The sequence below is a fragment of the Tamandua tetradactyla genome, chromosome 4, assembly GCF_023851605.1.
Source record: "Tamandua tetradactyla isolate mTamTet1 chromosome 4, mTamTet1.pri, whole genome shotgun sequence".
In the NCBI taxonomy this organism is placed as follows: domain Eukaryota; kingdom Metazoa; phylum Chordata; class Mammalia; order Pilosa; family Myrmecophagidae; genus Tamandua; species Tamandua tetradactyla.
In genome coordinates this window covers 45,291,588-45,308,081 of record NC_135330.1, presented here as the reverse complement: position 1 = coordinate 45,308,081, position 16,494 = coordinate 45,291,588, and positions in this window count along the sequence as shown.

Sequence of the window (16,494 nt, the reverse complement as noted above, 5' to 3'; positions counted from 1 at the left end):
ATACTATTCATGCAGGCAGTATGTTCTCATGTGCTCAGCAGTTTCAGATTTAAATCTTAGTAATGCTCACTCCCTATGCCCCTATCCTTTGCAAAATCCTCAACAAATATTTTGTGAAGCCACATTGTTCATAAGCACAATACATTCACATCAGTAACATCTCATTATGTAGAGTTCAGAAGGGAGTTTTAGGAGTCTTCTGAGAATGAAATAAAGTTCAATTTCCCACAATTACCATCCCCAAAAGGACTAGTCCTTTCTTGAATAGAATTTTTTGGCTTACTTTTATAAAGGTAATCGGATGCAGAGCATTTTTTCCCCAGATAAACTGTTTTTCTACAGTCAAGTGCTTGCATTTCTCTATCTCTGTGTGGTGTTTAATACACACCATGCAAATTTAAACTGTTCAAAACTGCTTCTCCATTGGCAAAGCCCAAACCACCTTTACTGCCATCATCCATACCCAAATAACCCTAAGATTACAGAACCTAACAAGCCTGTCATTTTTATCTTTTTTTGCTTAGAGAGTCCTCTCTAGATAGAAGTCTGTGTGAAATTATTTTAAAATGTATGTAAGTCACTCTACCACTCAAAACCTTACAGCAGCTCCACTGGCACTGCTGTGAATGAAGAGTCTTAAAATAGCTTGCAAAGCCTGACACAATCTGTACCCCAAAACCATTCTGAATTATCTCTCAAATAGTCCAAAAAGGAAAGATTACCCAATAAACAATTTTGGGGAAACATTTATGAAAAGTAAATTTAGGACACTATTTCACAGTTTAAACCTACTTGCTGATAGGTTTTTCAACTGAGAGGGAGGAAAAGAGATCAAACTCAAACAAAGAAGCTTCATTATGAGGCTTTGTGCAAGGAGACTGATGCCTAAAATGGAGGCAGTTCTGATCAGAAGAAGGGTTCAGGTTATGTGGGATGGTTGGCAGGGGTAAGGAAAGGGAGGTGGATTTTCACTGTTTTGTTTGGGAACAAGAAATTGGCAAGCTAAGTAAGGAATTACCGCAAGCTTGTAGATGCTGGGGCTGTAACTACCAGAGGGGGGATGTTGGGTAAGAGGAGCTATCGCAAGATTGTAACTGCAGGGACTGTAACTGCCAGAAGTTCAAGGTTGGATAAGGGGAGCTATTCCAGGAATGCATCTGCTGGAAGGTGGAAGGTGGATGCATGGACAATCATGAAACTGCTGTGTGGGACAGGTTTGGTTTTGCAAGGGGTCTCTTGGAAGTTATCGGTGGAGGTAGTTTCTTGGAATGTTTGCTAAGGGTTGGTTACTTCATGGGGGGGTTAGTTTAATACTTAAAAGTATTCAAATAATTATAAAAGGGAAACCATAAAATATTAAAATAAAATATAACTACATAGTTTTAAATGTTGCAGCAGAAAATGTTTTTTAAGCATGATACCAATGGATGTTCTCATAAAAGAGGCATTGGAAGTTTAAATTTTGAAAAATGAAAAATCTAATAGGATAAAAAGTCTACATTTAATTTTAAAGGCAAATGACATAACAGAATTTATTTCCTAAACACATAGTAAACTAAAAGGTAAATATGTTTAACATATATACAAGTCCTGCAAAGAATAAATGTTACTAAGATATATAAAAATAGAGAAAAAGGATTAAAGATATAAAATCAACAGCAAAGACCCACACACATATTAAAAGATATTTAATCTCATTTATAATAAAGAAATTAAAACTGATACTAGTTGTTCTAGTTTGCTAGCTGCTGGAATGCAACACGCCAGAGACGGATTGGCTTTTAATAAAAGGGGATTTATTTTGTTAGTTCTTCAGAGGAAAGGCAGTTAACTTTCCACTGAGGTTCTTTTTTATGTGAAAGGCACAAGATGGTCTCTGCTGGTCTTCTCTCCAGGCCCCTGGGTTCCAACAACTTTCCCCAGGGTGACTTCTTTCTGCATCTCCAAAGGCCTTGGCTGAGCCACTAGTGCTGAGATGAGGAATGCTGAGCTACTTAGCAGTGTTACGTTGCAATCTCTCATTTAAGCGCCAGCCAATTAAGTCAAATGTCACTCATTGCAGCAGACACGCCTCCTAGCTGACGCAGATGTAATTGGCAACAGATGAGGTTCACGGACAGTTGGCTTATGACCGCAGCAACAAGACTAGGTATGCTCACCTGGCCAAGTTGACAACTGAATCTAACTAACACACTAGTAAATGAAAGAACTACAAAAATAGTACAAATACTGTATTAGTTAACACTGATTTTGAACACCTGGAATGTTTCAGGTACTTTGAAAAATGCTTTATGTAGATAATCTGACTTACTCTTTATAATAACTACATTGTAATCTACAATCTTTAATATCTACATTGTTCTCAAGTGTGTCTTCAATTCTCAAGGGTGCCTGGTGTATGATTGCTGCTCAATATATTTTATTTGATTACGTAAATGAATGGGGTAAAGAAAGTAAAGAAAAGAGAGGTTAATTTCCTTGGGTCATGTTGCTAGTCAGATATTTGGCAGTTAGGATTTAAACTTGGGATTTAAATTGGAGACTTTTGACTCCAGATATTACCTAATTACACATTATGAAATACTGCCTTTTTAGATGTTGACCATTTTGGTGAAAATTATAAAACGATTGATAGTACAAAATTTTCTCTGGAGTGTGGGGAAACAGGAATTCATAAACATTGTTAGGGGAGTGCAATTTGGTATAATAGTATGGGAGGGATATTTGGCAATTTCTATATTATCTAAAATGGCATTTCCTTTAATTTCTCAACCTACTTTAATGATTTATTCTGAAAATATCTAAAAAAATAGCTTAAATTCTTCTTAAATTGTACACTACAGGGAAAAGCTGTAAATCATTATAAATATAGCATAGTACATTTAAAAATAAATCAGCTTCATAAATAAAACTATATTATGCAGCAATTTATAATAGTATATTTGATTTATATGTATTTACATTAACATATGTCTATGCTTTCAATGTAAGTTTGACTGTGAATGGCAGAGACCTCATAAGTGATTTAAGAAATAGAGATGGACTTCTCTTACCTAAATGCAGGGAGTACAGAGTGGGTAGAGCTGTCCCACAGTCATCAGGTCCTTATGCTTTCTCTGTTGCTCTGCCATCCTCAGCATGTGACTGTCATTCATGTGCTAAGATGGCTGCTTCTAATGAAGCAGTAATATCCTCATGATAGCCACCAAGAAGACAAAGAGTAAGAGAAATAGACATCTGCCTTCTCTTAGGCATTGGCTCTCAAAATGCAGTCTTTGAACCATCAGCAGCAGCATTATTATCTGCTGTTTCCTCAGAGGTGCAAAGTTTCAGGCCTCACCCCAGACCTATTGAATCAGAAACTCTGAGGTTATGACCCAACATTTTATTTTAACAAGGTGATTCTGATATTGCTGATGTTTGAAAACCCCTGATCCAAATAATTTAGGGGGCAGTATTATACAACCATTCTACTGCTATCTAGTTATTCAGATATTTTTGTTTCATGGTGTGGTAGTTAGATTCAGCTGTCCACTTCGCCAGGTGAAGATGTCTAGTTGTATTGCTGTGGACATGAGCCAATGGCATGTGAACCTCAGCTGTTGCTGATTACATCTGCAGTTGACTAGGAGGCATGCCTGCTGCAATGAATGATGTTTGATTTTATTGGCTGGTGCTTAAATGAGAGAGCTCAATGTAGCACAGCAGCTCAGCATACCTCATCTTGGCACTCACAGCTCAGCCCAGGCATTCAGAGATGCAGAAAGAAATCATCCTGGGGAAAGTTGTTGAAACCCAGAGACCTAGAGAGAAGGCCACCAGAGATCACCCTGTGCCTTCCCACGTAAGAAAGAACCTCAGTTGAAAGTTAGCTGCCTTTCCTCTGAAGAACTATATGTTAACTAAATAAACCCCCTTTTATTGAAAGCCAGTTCATCTCTGGTGTTTTGCATTCTAGCAGCTAGTAAGCTAGAACATGTGGCCACAACAAATTGCAAAAAAGTCCAGGAAAAAAGACAATATATTCTTTTGGACCATGAGAAAAACAAAAATCTTGCAGTTTCACTAATAAATTAGGAAAAGGAAATTGATAAAGGGGCAATGAGCAATTTGTGATGCCTGCCTCCACAATAGAATGTTTTTTTTCAAAAACAATTTGCAGAAGTCCTATATTATATACAATTATATAATAAAATTATATAAAAATTTTATATATAAGACTACATACAACATATCAGCAATCAAAATATATGCTAATATGTTTGTGAGTATGTATGTTTATATGTGTGTAGCTGTATACATTGGCCATGTCTTCCAAGTGGGATGATAAGTTGAGAAGAAGTAAGAATAGGGTAGTTTTTTTTTTAATTTTTAATTTTTTATTAATTAACAGAAAAAAAAAGAAATTAACCCAACATTTAGAAATCATACCATTCTACATATGCAATCAGTAATTCTTAACATCATCACATAGATGCATGATCATCGTTTCTTAGTACATTTGCATCGGTTTAGAAGAACTAGCAACACAACAGAAAAAGATATAGAATGTTAATATAGAGAAAAAAAATAAAAGTAATAAAAAAAAAGACAAACAACCAGACAAAAACAAAACAAAACAAAACAAAACAAAAAACCTATAGCTCAGATGCAGCTTCATTCAGTGTTTTAACATGATTACTTTACAATTAGGTATTATTGTGCTCTCCATTTTTGAGTTTTTGTATCTAGTCCTGTTGCACAGTCTGTATCCCTTCAGCTCCAATTACCCATTATCTTACCCTGTTTCTAACTCCTGCTGGACTCTGTTACCAATGACATATTCCAAGTTTATTCTCGAATGTCGGTTCACATCAGTGGGACCATACAGTATTTTGTCTTTTAGTTTTTGGCTAGACTCACTCAGCATAATGTTCTCTAGGTCCATCCATGTTATTACATGCTTCATAAGTTTATCCTGTCTTAAAGCTGCATAATATTCCATCGTATGTATATACCACAGTTTGTTTAGCCACTCGTCTGTTGATGGACATTTTGGCTGTTTCCATCTCTTTGCAATTGTAAATAACGCTGCTATAAACATTGGTGTGCAAATGTCCGTTTGTGTCTTTGCCCTTAAGTCCTTTGAGTAGATACCCAGCAATGGTATTGCTGGGTCGTATGGCAATTCTATATTCAGCTTTTTGAGGAACCGCCAAACTGCCTTCCACAGTGGTTGCACCATTTGACATTCCCACCAACAGTGGATAAGTGTGCCTCTTTCTCTGCATCCTCTCCAGTAGGGTAGTTTTACATTTTTCCTTTAGACTTCTACACACTTAACTTTCAAAGAGTTTCTTTGATCATTTAAAACAAATAAAAAGAGAAAGAAAAATGTAACTTTATAACCAAGAAATTAGGGTTTAAGGGATGATTTTGATTACTGAATCATTATATAGGTATTACATTTTGCTTTCTTATATATTGGAGTAGACAGAGGGAAATTCCTGAAATCTCTAAACTGTAATCCAGCTGCCTTGATTTCTGGTAACAGTTGCATAGCCTTTATCTTCTGCCTCTGTGTTCATAAAAACTGTATGATAAACTTCATTTGTACCCAGTTATCCAACTTTAGAATCTTGTAATCACGAAAGACAGTCCTTAATGTTTATTAATGAAGGGTTTTTGGGTCAGCCCAGAACTAACCCACCCCACGTCCAAAGTATTCTTGATAACTGAGACTGGATCTAACCAAAATGAGCCCACCTGAAATGCACAGTAGCTTAGATTTTTAACCTACAAGTCACCTATACCTCATTCCATCATTTTCTTACACACATTCTGAACTAAACATGTAGTCAATCTGTGCATGCTCAATAATAAGATCATTTCTAATTACATAATCTGGGCTATTGTGCTTATTGTCCTAACCCCTGTCCATCATTTCTCTACTAAAACTGTCAGAATTATTGCAGTTCAAGGAGACAGATTTTGGGCTGCTAGATCATCTGCTCTCCTACTACATACCTAGTAATAAACGCTTTCTTTCTGTCTTTGAAACCTGAGTGTCTCAGGAATTGGTTAGTGAACATGTCAATCAGAGGAATCCATGACCTTTTTCTGATAACAATCTCAGGAGACTTAATTATTAACAGATTGAGATTGAAAAAATAGGTTTTAATAGAATGGAAATGAAGTTGAATGCAAATATCTAAAATTTCACATTCTATTTTTGCCAAAATATTTTAGATGGTTTCTGTAGATGGTTAGCAGCTTAGAGTGCTCAGTTTTTGTTTATGAAATTAGAATAGGTCCAAAAAGGATGGCAGGTCTGCCAGGATTTCTGTAAGACTATAACCAAGGAATTAGGATTTAAGGGATGATTTTAATTACTGATCCATTATATGAAATTCCTTTTTGCTTTCAGGTATATTGGAGTAGACAGAGGGGAATACCTGAATCCCTAAACTATAATTCAGCTGTTCTGATATCTGAAATGATTGTTAAAGCCCTTATCTTGTGCTTTTGTGATTGTAAGAGATAATTCTCCTTGTATGCAGTCATTATTTTTTAAAATGACTTGCAGGGCAAAAGCCCTAATGCTAATGAAGAATTTGAAGCCAGCCATTAACTAGTTTCAGCCACTTACATGTGTAAATCGTATTTGCTGTTATGTCCCTTTCTTTTGACTTAGATATTTAGTAGTGAAACAATAATGATAACAGTCTCTTTTTCTGTTTAGAACTTACTATTTGAAATTGTAATGACATCATCTCCCCTTGCTAAAATCTATATCTTGGACCCCTGTGCACTGGTTTGAAAGGACTATGTACCCCACAAAAGACACGTTGTAATCCTGATCCAATCTTATAGCAGCAACTGTTTCTTTTAATCCTTATTCAATAATGTAGGTTGGAATCTTTTGATTATATGGAGATGTGACACACCCAATAGTGAATATTAACTTTTTTATTAGATGGAGATGTGACACAACCCATTCCAAGTGGGTATTGATTAGTGTATTAGTTAGGGTTCTCTAGAGAAACAGAATCAACAGGGAACACTTGCAAATATAAAATTTATGAAAGTGTCTCACGTGACTGTAGGAACGCAGAGTCCAAAATCCACAGGGCAGGCTGCGAAGCCGATGACTCCAATGGATGGCCTGGATGAACTCCACAGGAGAGGCTCACCAGCCAAAGCAGGAATGGAAACTGTCTCCTCTGAGTCCTCCTTAAAAGGCTTCCCATGATTGGATTTAGCATCACTAATTGCAGAAGACACTCCCCTTTGGCTGATTACAAATGGAATCAGCTGTGGATGTAGCTGACGTGATCATGACCTAATCCTATGAAATGTCCTCATTGCAACAGACAGGCCAGCGCTTGCCCAATCAGATGAACAGGTACCACAACTTGGCCAAGTTGACACCTGTCCCTAACCATGACAGTCCACCCCTTGTCAACTTGGCATATATATATATATATATATATATATATATATATATATGTATATATATATATCACCTTAGACCATACTTAATTTCCAAATGAAAACAAATAAGCACACATTTTTTCTTTTACCTGACAATACTCAACTGTCCTGCATATAACTGGAAACACATTAAATCTCTCCAGAATAGCATGCAAATCCTTGGGCAACATTCATTCTTAAACTTGATATCTTACAACTTAAATAGTATAACACAAACAAAACAGCATTACAGACCTCGTTTCTGTAACTGATCATGTGGTCGAAGTTCATATTTATCACTACCTTCTTCCACTACCCATTCCATGTTCCCTTTCCCCTCAGCAAGCACTTCAGCTGGCCGTGGTTCTTTGCCTGGTGGGGTGACCCAAACCTTCATTCCCGAAGTCTCAGAGCCATTAGTGGTCCTGCCTGGATTGTGTTGTTGCAGTTTTCCATTGATTTTAATCACAGGGCATGGTAGTACTAATAGACGCCCCAGGGGATCTCCTATATTCCAAGAAAACTCTTCTTTACTTCCATTATGTAGTTGCAGTCCTACTTCCTTCTGATAGTCAGGGTCAATTACCCCAGACAATAATGTAATCCCCTTCTTGGTGTGTTGATCCAGAGGCATAAGTAGCCCAAAGTGGCCAGGTGGCAATCTTAACTTCCAGTTCAGTGGTATCACTGTTGTTTCTCCTGGAGAAAGCACACCCCGTTTTGGAACTAAAACCTGTAGACCAGCAGAACTCAGGGTAGCAGGGACAGGAAGCAAAAATTTTCCTAGTGGATCACTAGGAGTAATAGTGAGTGGCACCACACCCATTTCCATCCCTTGGTTCCTGGACCCATGGATCCTGGCTATGGGAGAAACAGCACCATACAGTGGATGCTGATTCAGAGCATACACAGCTTCCTGGAGAACATTACCCCAGCCTTTCAAGTTTTTGCCACCTAGTTGGCACCGTAATTGAGTTTTCAAAAGGCCATTCCACTGTTCTATCAATCCAGCAGCTTCTGGATGATGGGGAACATGGTAAGACAAGAGAATTCCATGAGCATGTGCCCATTCCCGCACTTCATTTGCTGTGAAGTGTGTTCCTTGATCCGAAGCAATGCTCTGTGGAATACCATGACGATGGATAAGGCATTCTGTAAGCCCACGGATAGTAGTTTTGGCAGAAGCATTGCGTGCAGGGAAAGCAAACCCATATCCAGAGTATGTGTCTATTCCAGTTAGAACAAATCGCTGCCCCTTCCATGAAGGGAGTGGTCCAATGTAATCAACCTGCCACCATGTAGCTGGCTGGTCACCTCGGGGAATGGTGCCATATCGGGGGCTGAGTGTGGATCTCTGCTGCTGGCAGATTGGGCACTCAGGAGTGGCTGTAGCCAGGTCAGCCTTGGTGAGTGGAAGTCCATGTTGCTGAGCCCATGCATAACCTCCATCCCTACCACCATGACCACTTTGTTAATGAGCCCATTGGGCAATAACAGGAGTTGCTGGGGAAAGAGGCTGACTGGTATCCACAGAACGGGTCATCTTATCCACTTGATTATTAAAATCTTCCTCTGCTGAAGTCACCCTCTGGTGTGCATTCACATGGGACACAAATATCTTCATGTTTTTAGCCCACTCAGAAAGGTCTATCCACGTACTTCTTCCCCAGACCTCTTTGTCACCAATTTTCCAATTATGGTCTTTCCAAGTCCCTGACCATCCAGCCAAACCATTAGCAACAGCCCATGAGTCAGTATACAAATGCACCTCTGGCCAGTTTTCCTTCCAAGCAAAATGAACAACCAGGTGCACTGCTCGAAGTTCTGCCCACTGGGAGGATTTCCCCTCACCACTGCCCTTCAAGGACACCCCAGAAAGGGGTTGTAATGCTGCAGCTGTCCACTTTCGGGTGGTACCTGCATATCGTGCTGAACCATCTGTAAACCAGGCCCGAGTTTTCTCTTCCTCAGTCAATTCACTGTAAGGAACACCCCAAGAGGCCATAGCTCTGGTCTGGGAAAGAGAAGGTAATGTGGCAGCAGGAGTGGAAACCATGGGCATTTGTGCCACTTCTTCATGTAACTTACTTGTCCCTTCAGGACTTGCTCTGGCTCTATCTCGTATATACCATTTCCACTTTACAATAGAGTGCTGCTGTGCACGCCCAACTTTATGGCTTGGTGGGTCAGACAACACCCAACTCATGATAGGCAACTCAGGTCTCATGGTAACTTGGTGGCCCATGGTTAAGCATTCAGTCTCTACTAAGGCCCAGTAGCAGGCCAAAAGCTGTTTCTCAAAAGGAGAGTAGTTATCTGCAGCAGATGGTAAGGCTTTGCTCCAAAATCCTAAGGGTCTGCGTTGTGATTCTCCTATAGGGGCCTGCCAAAGGCTCCAGACAGCATCTCTATTTGCCACTGACACTTCCAGCACCATTGGATCACTGGATCATATGGCCCAAGTGGCAGAGCAGCTTGCACAGCAGCCTGGACCTGTCACAGAGCCTCCTCTTGTTCAGGTCCCCACTCAAAATTAGCAGCTTTTCTGGTTACTCGATAAATGGGCCGGAGTAGCACACCCAAATGAGGAATATGTTGTCGCCAAAATCCAAAAAGACCAACTAGGCGTTGTGCCTCTTTTTTGGATGTGGGAGGGGCCAGATGCAGCAATTTATCCTTCACCTTAGAAGGGATATCTCGACATGCCCCACACCACTGGACACCTAGAAATTTTACTGAGGTGGAAGGCCCCTGCATTTTTGTTGGATTTATCTCCCATCCTCTGACACACAAATGCCTTACCAGTAAATCTAGAGTAGTTGCTACTTCTTGCTCGCGAGGTCCAATCAACATGATATCATCAATATAATGGACCAGTGTGATGTCTTGTGGGAGGGAGAAACAATCAAGGTCTCTGCGAACAAGATTATGACATAGGGCTGGAGAGTTGATACACCCCTGAGGTAGGACAGTGAAAGTATATTGCTGACCTTGCCAGCTGAAAGCAAACTGTTTCTGGTGGTCCTTACTAATAGCTATTGAGAAAAAAGCATTTGCCAGATCAATAGCTGCATACCAGGTACCAGGGGATGTATTGATTTGCTCAAGCAATGTTACTACATCTGGAACAGCAGCTGCAATTGGAGTTACCACCTGGTTGAGTTTACGATAATCCACTGTCATTCCCCAAGACCCATCTGTTTTCTGCACAGGCCAAATAGGAGAGTTGAACGGGGATGTGGTGGGAATCACCACCCCTGCATCTTTCAAGTCCTTAAGAGTGGCAGTAATCTCTGCAATCCCTCCAGGAATACGGTATTGCTTTTGATTTACTATTTTGCTTGGTAGGGGCAGTTCTAGTGGCTTCCACTTGGCCTTTCCCACCATAATAGCCCTCACTGCATGAGTTAGAGAACCAACGTGGGGATTCTGCCAGTTGCTCAGTATGTCTATGCCAATTATACATTCCGGAACTGGGGAAATAACTACAGGATGGGTTCGGGGGCCCACTGGACCCACTGTGAGACAGACCTGAGCTAAAACTCCATTGATCACCTGGCCTCCATAAGCCCCCACTCTGACTGGTGGCACTGTAACAGGTTTCTCCCCCATAGGGACCTGGCCTCCCCTTCATTCAAGGGGCTCAGGGTCTGTAAACTGTTTCAAGTCTGGAAATTGGTTAAGGGGCCGTGACTCTGTGTTTTTGTAATTCAGGTTAGACTTCTGTTCCCTTGACCTAGAACTCTTTTGTCTATACAGCTCCAACAAGAATTTAGTAGACTGCCCTTCTATTTTATTTCTAGGCACCCCATGATTTACTAGCCAATGCCACAAATCTCTGCGTGTCATATAATTTTGATGCCTCCTTTGAGTTTGTTGTCTATTATAATACCCACGTCTACCCTGTCTTTGGTGATTAAGTGCTGCCACCTGGCTTCTGCCAACTCAGGATCCTGTCATCCCCATTGTGTTTAAGGATTCCAGCTCAGTGACAGCAGTTCCTACAGTAATATCTGACCTACAGAGAAGTGCAACCACAGAGCTCTTGAGGGATGATGGTGCTAGTCTCACAAATTTATTTCTCACTGTTCTGGTAAAAGGTGCATCCTCTGGACATTCCTGGGGTGTAAGAGCAGGCTTTGCATGATAAACCCACTCTAACATCCCAATCTCTCTAAGCCTCTGGATCCCCTCATCTACATTATACCAGGGCAGTTCTGGCATTTCAACCTCAGGTAATGTTGGCCACCTTTTGATCCATGTTTCAACCAACCACCCAAACAAGCTGTTAACACCTTTTCTAACTGCTCTAGCTATAACATTGAATGCAGAATCTCTGCTTAGTGGGCCTATATCAATAAATTCAGCCTGATCCAGCCTTATATTCCTCCCACCATTATCCCACACTCTTAAAATCCATTGCCACACATATTCCCCTGATTTCTGTCTATATAAATTGGAAAACTCACACAGTTCTTTTGGAATCCTTTCAAAGAGGTAATATTTTGGAGAGAGCATTCAAAATCATGACAGAGCCATGAAATCCATGAGAGCCGACAGCCCATGCTCAGAGACCTTTGGAGATGAAGGAAAATGCCCCTTGGGGAGCTTCATGAAAGAAGTCTGAAGAGAAAGCTAGCAGACGTCACCATGTTCGTCATGTGCCTTTCTGGTTGAGAAAGAAACCCTGAACTTCATCAGCCTTTCTTGAGTGAAGGTAACCTCTTGTTGCTGCCTTAATTTGGACATTTTTATAGACTTGCTTTAATTGGGACATTTTCATGGCCTTAGAACTGTAAACTTGTAATTTATTAAATCCCCTTTTTAAAAGCTGTTGCAGTTCTGGTATATCACATTCTGGCAGCTAGCAGACTAGAACACCCCCTACACTCTGGGAGACAGATTTTGGGCTGCTAGGCCATCTGCTCTCCTACTACTCACTGAGTAATAAATTCTTTCTGTATTTGAAACCCCTGTGCCTCAGGAATTGATTATTGAGCAAATTGGGCAAAAGAACCCATGGCTTGATCTGGTAACAAGAATTCACATAAGGATTCATACCCTACGTGGAAGAAAAGTAACCAACAAGTCATTAGCAGTTTGAGGAGGCAAAATGAATATCAGTCAATTATGCTGCTCATTAGTAACTGATAACATTTTCTGAATTATCTAGATCAGCAGTCTCTGAAGTTTGGCCCCTAGACCAGCAGCAGCAGCATCTGGGGAACTTATTAGTGAAAAGCAAACTTACCAGGAACAGGATGAGGAGTTCAGGCAAAGGCTTTATTTCAGGGAGAAACAGAGCCACCCAGGCAGCGTTTCAAGAGAGAAACTGCTGCACCAAGGTGGCAGGGAATAGGGTTTTTATGGCTCACGGTTGGGGGTTGGGTGCAAGGGTCAGGTAAATCTCTATTGTCTAGCGTTCAGGATTAGGTTGGAGTGTTGGGGGCAAGATTTAGGTAAGGTTCTATTACCTTGTTTTCAGAATTAGGGTGTTAGGCTAGAAGTTGGCAGTGCTTCATGGGTAAAGTTAAAATTTAAGTGCTGCATGACACATTCAGGGTTGTAATTGTCTTCTGCCAGAGGGTGGAGGTTGAGTAAGAGGGGTTATTATAAGAGAGCAGTTGCTAGAGGGTGAAATGATTCAGGCTAGGGTGGGAGAACTGTTTGAGATATTGCCAGGTCACATCATGGGGGTAAGGGGTCCTGTTCTCCAGGCTTAACAGTTAGAAAGTCAACTCCTTAAGCACCAACCCACAACTTTTAATCAGAAACTCTCTGGGCAAAGCCCAACAATCTGTATTAAAAAAACAAAATAAACAAACAAACAAAAAAAACAACTCTACAAGTGAGTCTAGTGCAAGTTCAAGATTCAAAACTACTGACCTAAATAACTACCTCACCCTCTTGCTTTTCTTCTCTTCTTAGCACAAATATCAGTAATTGCTATGGAAATGAATTATAATATAGTGAGCATACAATTATGTCTGATATCTGGGGAGGAGATTGATTTGGACAAGAGAGACCACGAATTATCCTCCATCTCTTTATAGCTGTTAGCTTCAGACTCCACCCATACATTTTAGCCAGAGCTCCTAATGAGAACTGTAATTGACTGACTCAACTTTCAGCTCTTTTATTTCCTTTGCCCATTCTCTGGTGAAGGTGGTAATGAGCAATGAAATAGCCTGGAGGCGAACAGTAGGAGGGAAAAGAAGGAAAGCCCTGTCCCTCTAAATATTTGAAAATATACTATAAATATCACAAGCAATTTCTTAAAAAATCCTCTTCTTCCTGTCTTAAAGCTTCTTACCTTGATGATATTTAATTCATTCTAAGACACTTTCCAGTAAAAGTTGAGCAGGTTTAGTGGTACTAATATTTTCTGGAGATTACTACCTGTCCTTTCAACTACTGTTGATTGTTTTCCGTTCCTTCAGTTTGACTCCTTGTTTCAATTTATTTCCTTCAACAAAGCCTTTCTTTCCAATTCTTTATACCACTATAAACTTTCATCTCTCTGATCCATTGGCTTTGAACTCTAGTCTGGAAACCTACCTAAAACAGCTGAGAAAGAAAAGAAAAGTAAAATAACATTAAATGCCAAAGCCACGATTATAGGTTTTAATTCTAAAGGTTTCAGAGTTTGAAACATCAAATAAACCACAGTTTGAAGGGGATTATTTTGCTCTTTCTTTCTTCCTTTTTCTTTTTCTTTTTCCTTTTCTGCATAGTGGTAACAAGGAAAAAAAACTTTTAGAAAAGTCTCCTGTGCTTTCAATTGACAATAAAATAAAAAAAAAGTATGCAGCATAACACAGTCATGATCATACCCAAATCTTTTTCTATATTTTTTGTACTTAAATCAAAAGTTGATCCCTCAAAATACAGCTAATATTGTAGCATAATCTCAAATCTTAAAAATAATTATATAAGCTTCCTTGGCACAATAATATTGCAAATTACTTGTCACTTGATAAATTAGAGGGCACTGGGTAAGTTAAGTGTGTGTGTGTGTGTGTTGGGGGGAGGCAATGACAATGATGTGAGTGTTAATTGTGTTCAGGGCTGATGCTGGGACAGTTTTCCTGCCAATGTTGATTCTTCTGCATTAATCCTAATTCTCTTCCTGCAAGGCTAAACCCCTTCATATTTGATGTGCTTCGCTCGTTGATCTTTGTTAGATGCCTTCATTGAAACCAAAGTGAAGCAAAGAAAATAACGATTATAGCTACTTGATCATTATATTCATGCTTTCAAGATTTTATACCATAGAAATGTAATTAGGTCATAGAAACCAGGAACAACGTTCAGGGTCAATAAAGATAACTGCTTTTGTTAGAAAGTCTGCTTCACTGAGATACCCTTAAATAAGTATTCTTGTTAATGTTTCAAATAAGATTGGAAAATTAAAAAATATATATTTTTTTCAAATTATTTTCAACAGCTTGTATGTTGATGTGAATTTGAATTCTGATAAGAAGCCAAAAATATTTTGGGGTTAATTCTGGTGATAAAGTAAATAATCAAGCCTCAGAAATGAAGCCTCATAGAAAATAAAGAGGGAGATATTCTCTGGTGGATTTGTAAACAGAAGCTGAAGGCAATGCCGGATTTGGTCTTTAATAGTGTAAAAGGAATTAGTTACAAGCTATCTTTATATTAGTTCCAAAAATAGTTCTGTTTTACTCATCTACTACTAGTAGATTGTTGATACAGTGTATGGTAGATGCTCCTTAATACATTCATATTGAATCACTTATATCAGACTTTGTAATAGAATCCACTGTTGGCTCAGCCACCCTCATGCCACCATTGCTGATGAAAAGAGGTAGCATCAGCAACAGGGCCTGCCAAGGGTATGCTTTGTCTCAACCTTCTGGAAATAAATGTCTTTAAGAACATTCTCAACTTTGGGAAGGTTGTAATGGAAACATTTTTGGTAATTGAACTTTGCCCCATTTTATAAAGCCTTGACTTTTTCTATTTGTTTTCTGTTGTGCATAAATGAGCATCACAGTTGTCTACAATAGTTCGACAGTATGTTCAATATTTTTTTAAATTTCTGATTCCTAGATAATGATACATTCATGTTGCCTCTGTCATTTGAGAAAATAAACAAAGCAATAATGCATTTTCTATAAATCAATATTAGCTTTGCTCTTAAATATGTGAAACCCTAACTCTTTAAAGGCAGCAGCTGTTCTCATACTACATAACTTCTGCCAGCCTTTATGGAAATGATTTATCCACAAGCTGAGAGAGTTGCTAACATCTGGGAATCTGAAGGCTTCTGCCTATATATAAATCCAAATCTTGACTATTATTTTTTAAGTATCATAGATCTTAAAAAGAAATCCTCTTTTAGACACTCATTAAAGTAGCCAGTACATGAGAGACCATTTACTGAAGCTGAATACAAACTATCCCCATCATTAAAATAGCCAGTACATGAGAGACCAGTTACTGAAGCTGAATACAAACTATGCCCAAACTCAACAACTTAAAGCAACAAACATTTTCTTTTGCTCACAGGTTTCATGGAGCAGAAATTCAGATAGGACATAGGAAGAATGACTTTTTTATATCCCATGATGTCTGGGGCTCAGCTGGAAAACTGGAAGACAGGGGCTGACTTGTGGCTTGGGGTTTCGAACCATCAGGAGGTTCCCTCACTTATCTGGCTCCTGAGCTGGAATGACTTAAGATAGTGTTGTTACCTAAGGCACCTATGCTGCCACCTCCATGGGACTTGGCTTCCTCATAGTGTTGCCACCTCAGCCTGGTTGGAGTTCATACGTGGTGACTCAGGACTTCAAGTCCAAGTCTTTTTGTGAATAAGGCAGAAGCTGCATACCCTTGTATGACCCAACCTCAGAAGTCACTCAGTTTCTCTTCATCATACCCTAATGGTTGAAACAGATAAAAACTCACACAGACCCAGGTCTTTCTCTAAAGGCTCTCCCTCTTGATGGTAAGAATATAATAAAAATTGGGGGGAGGGGCTTCTTTTAAAACAACTGTACTATTAAAATCTCTAAG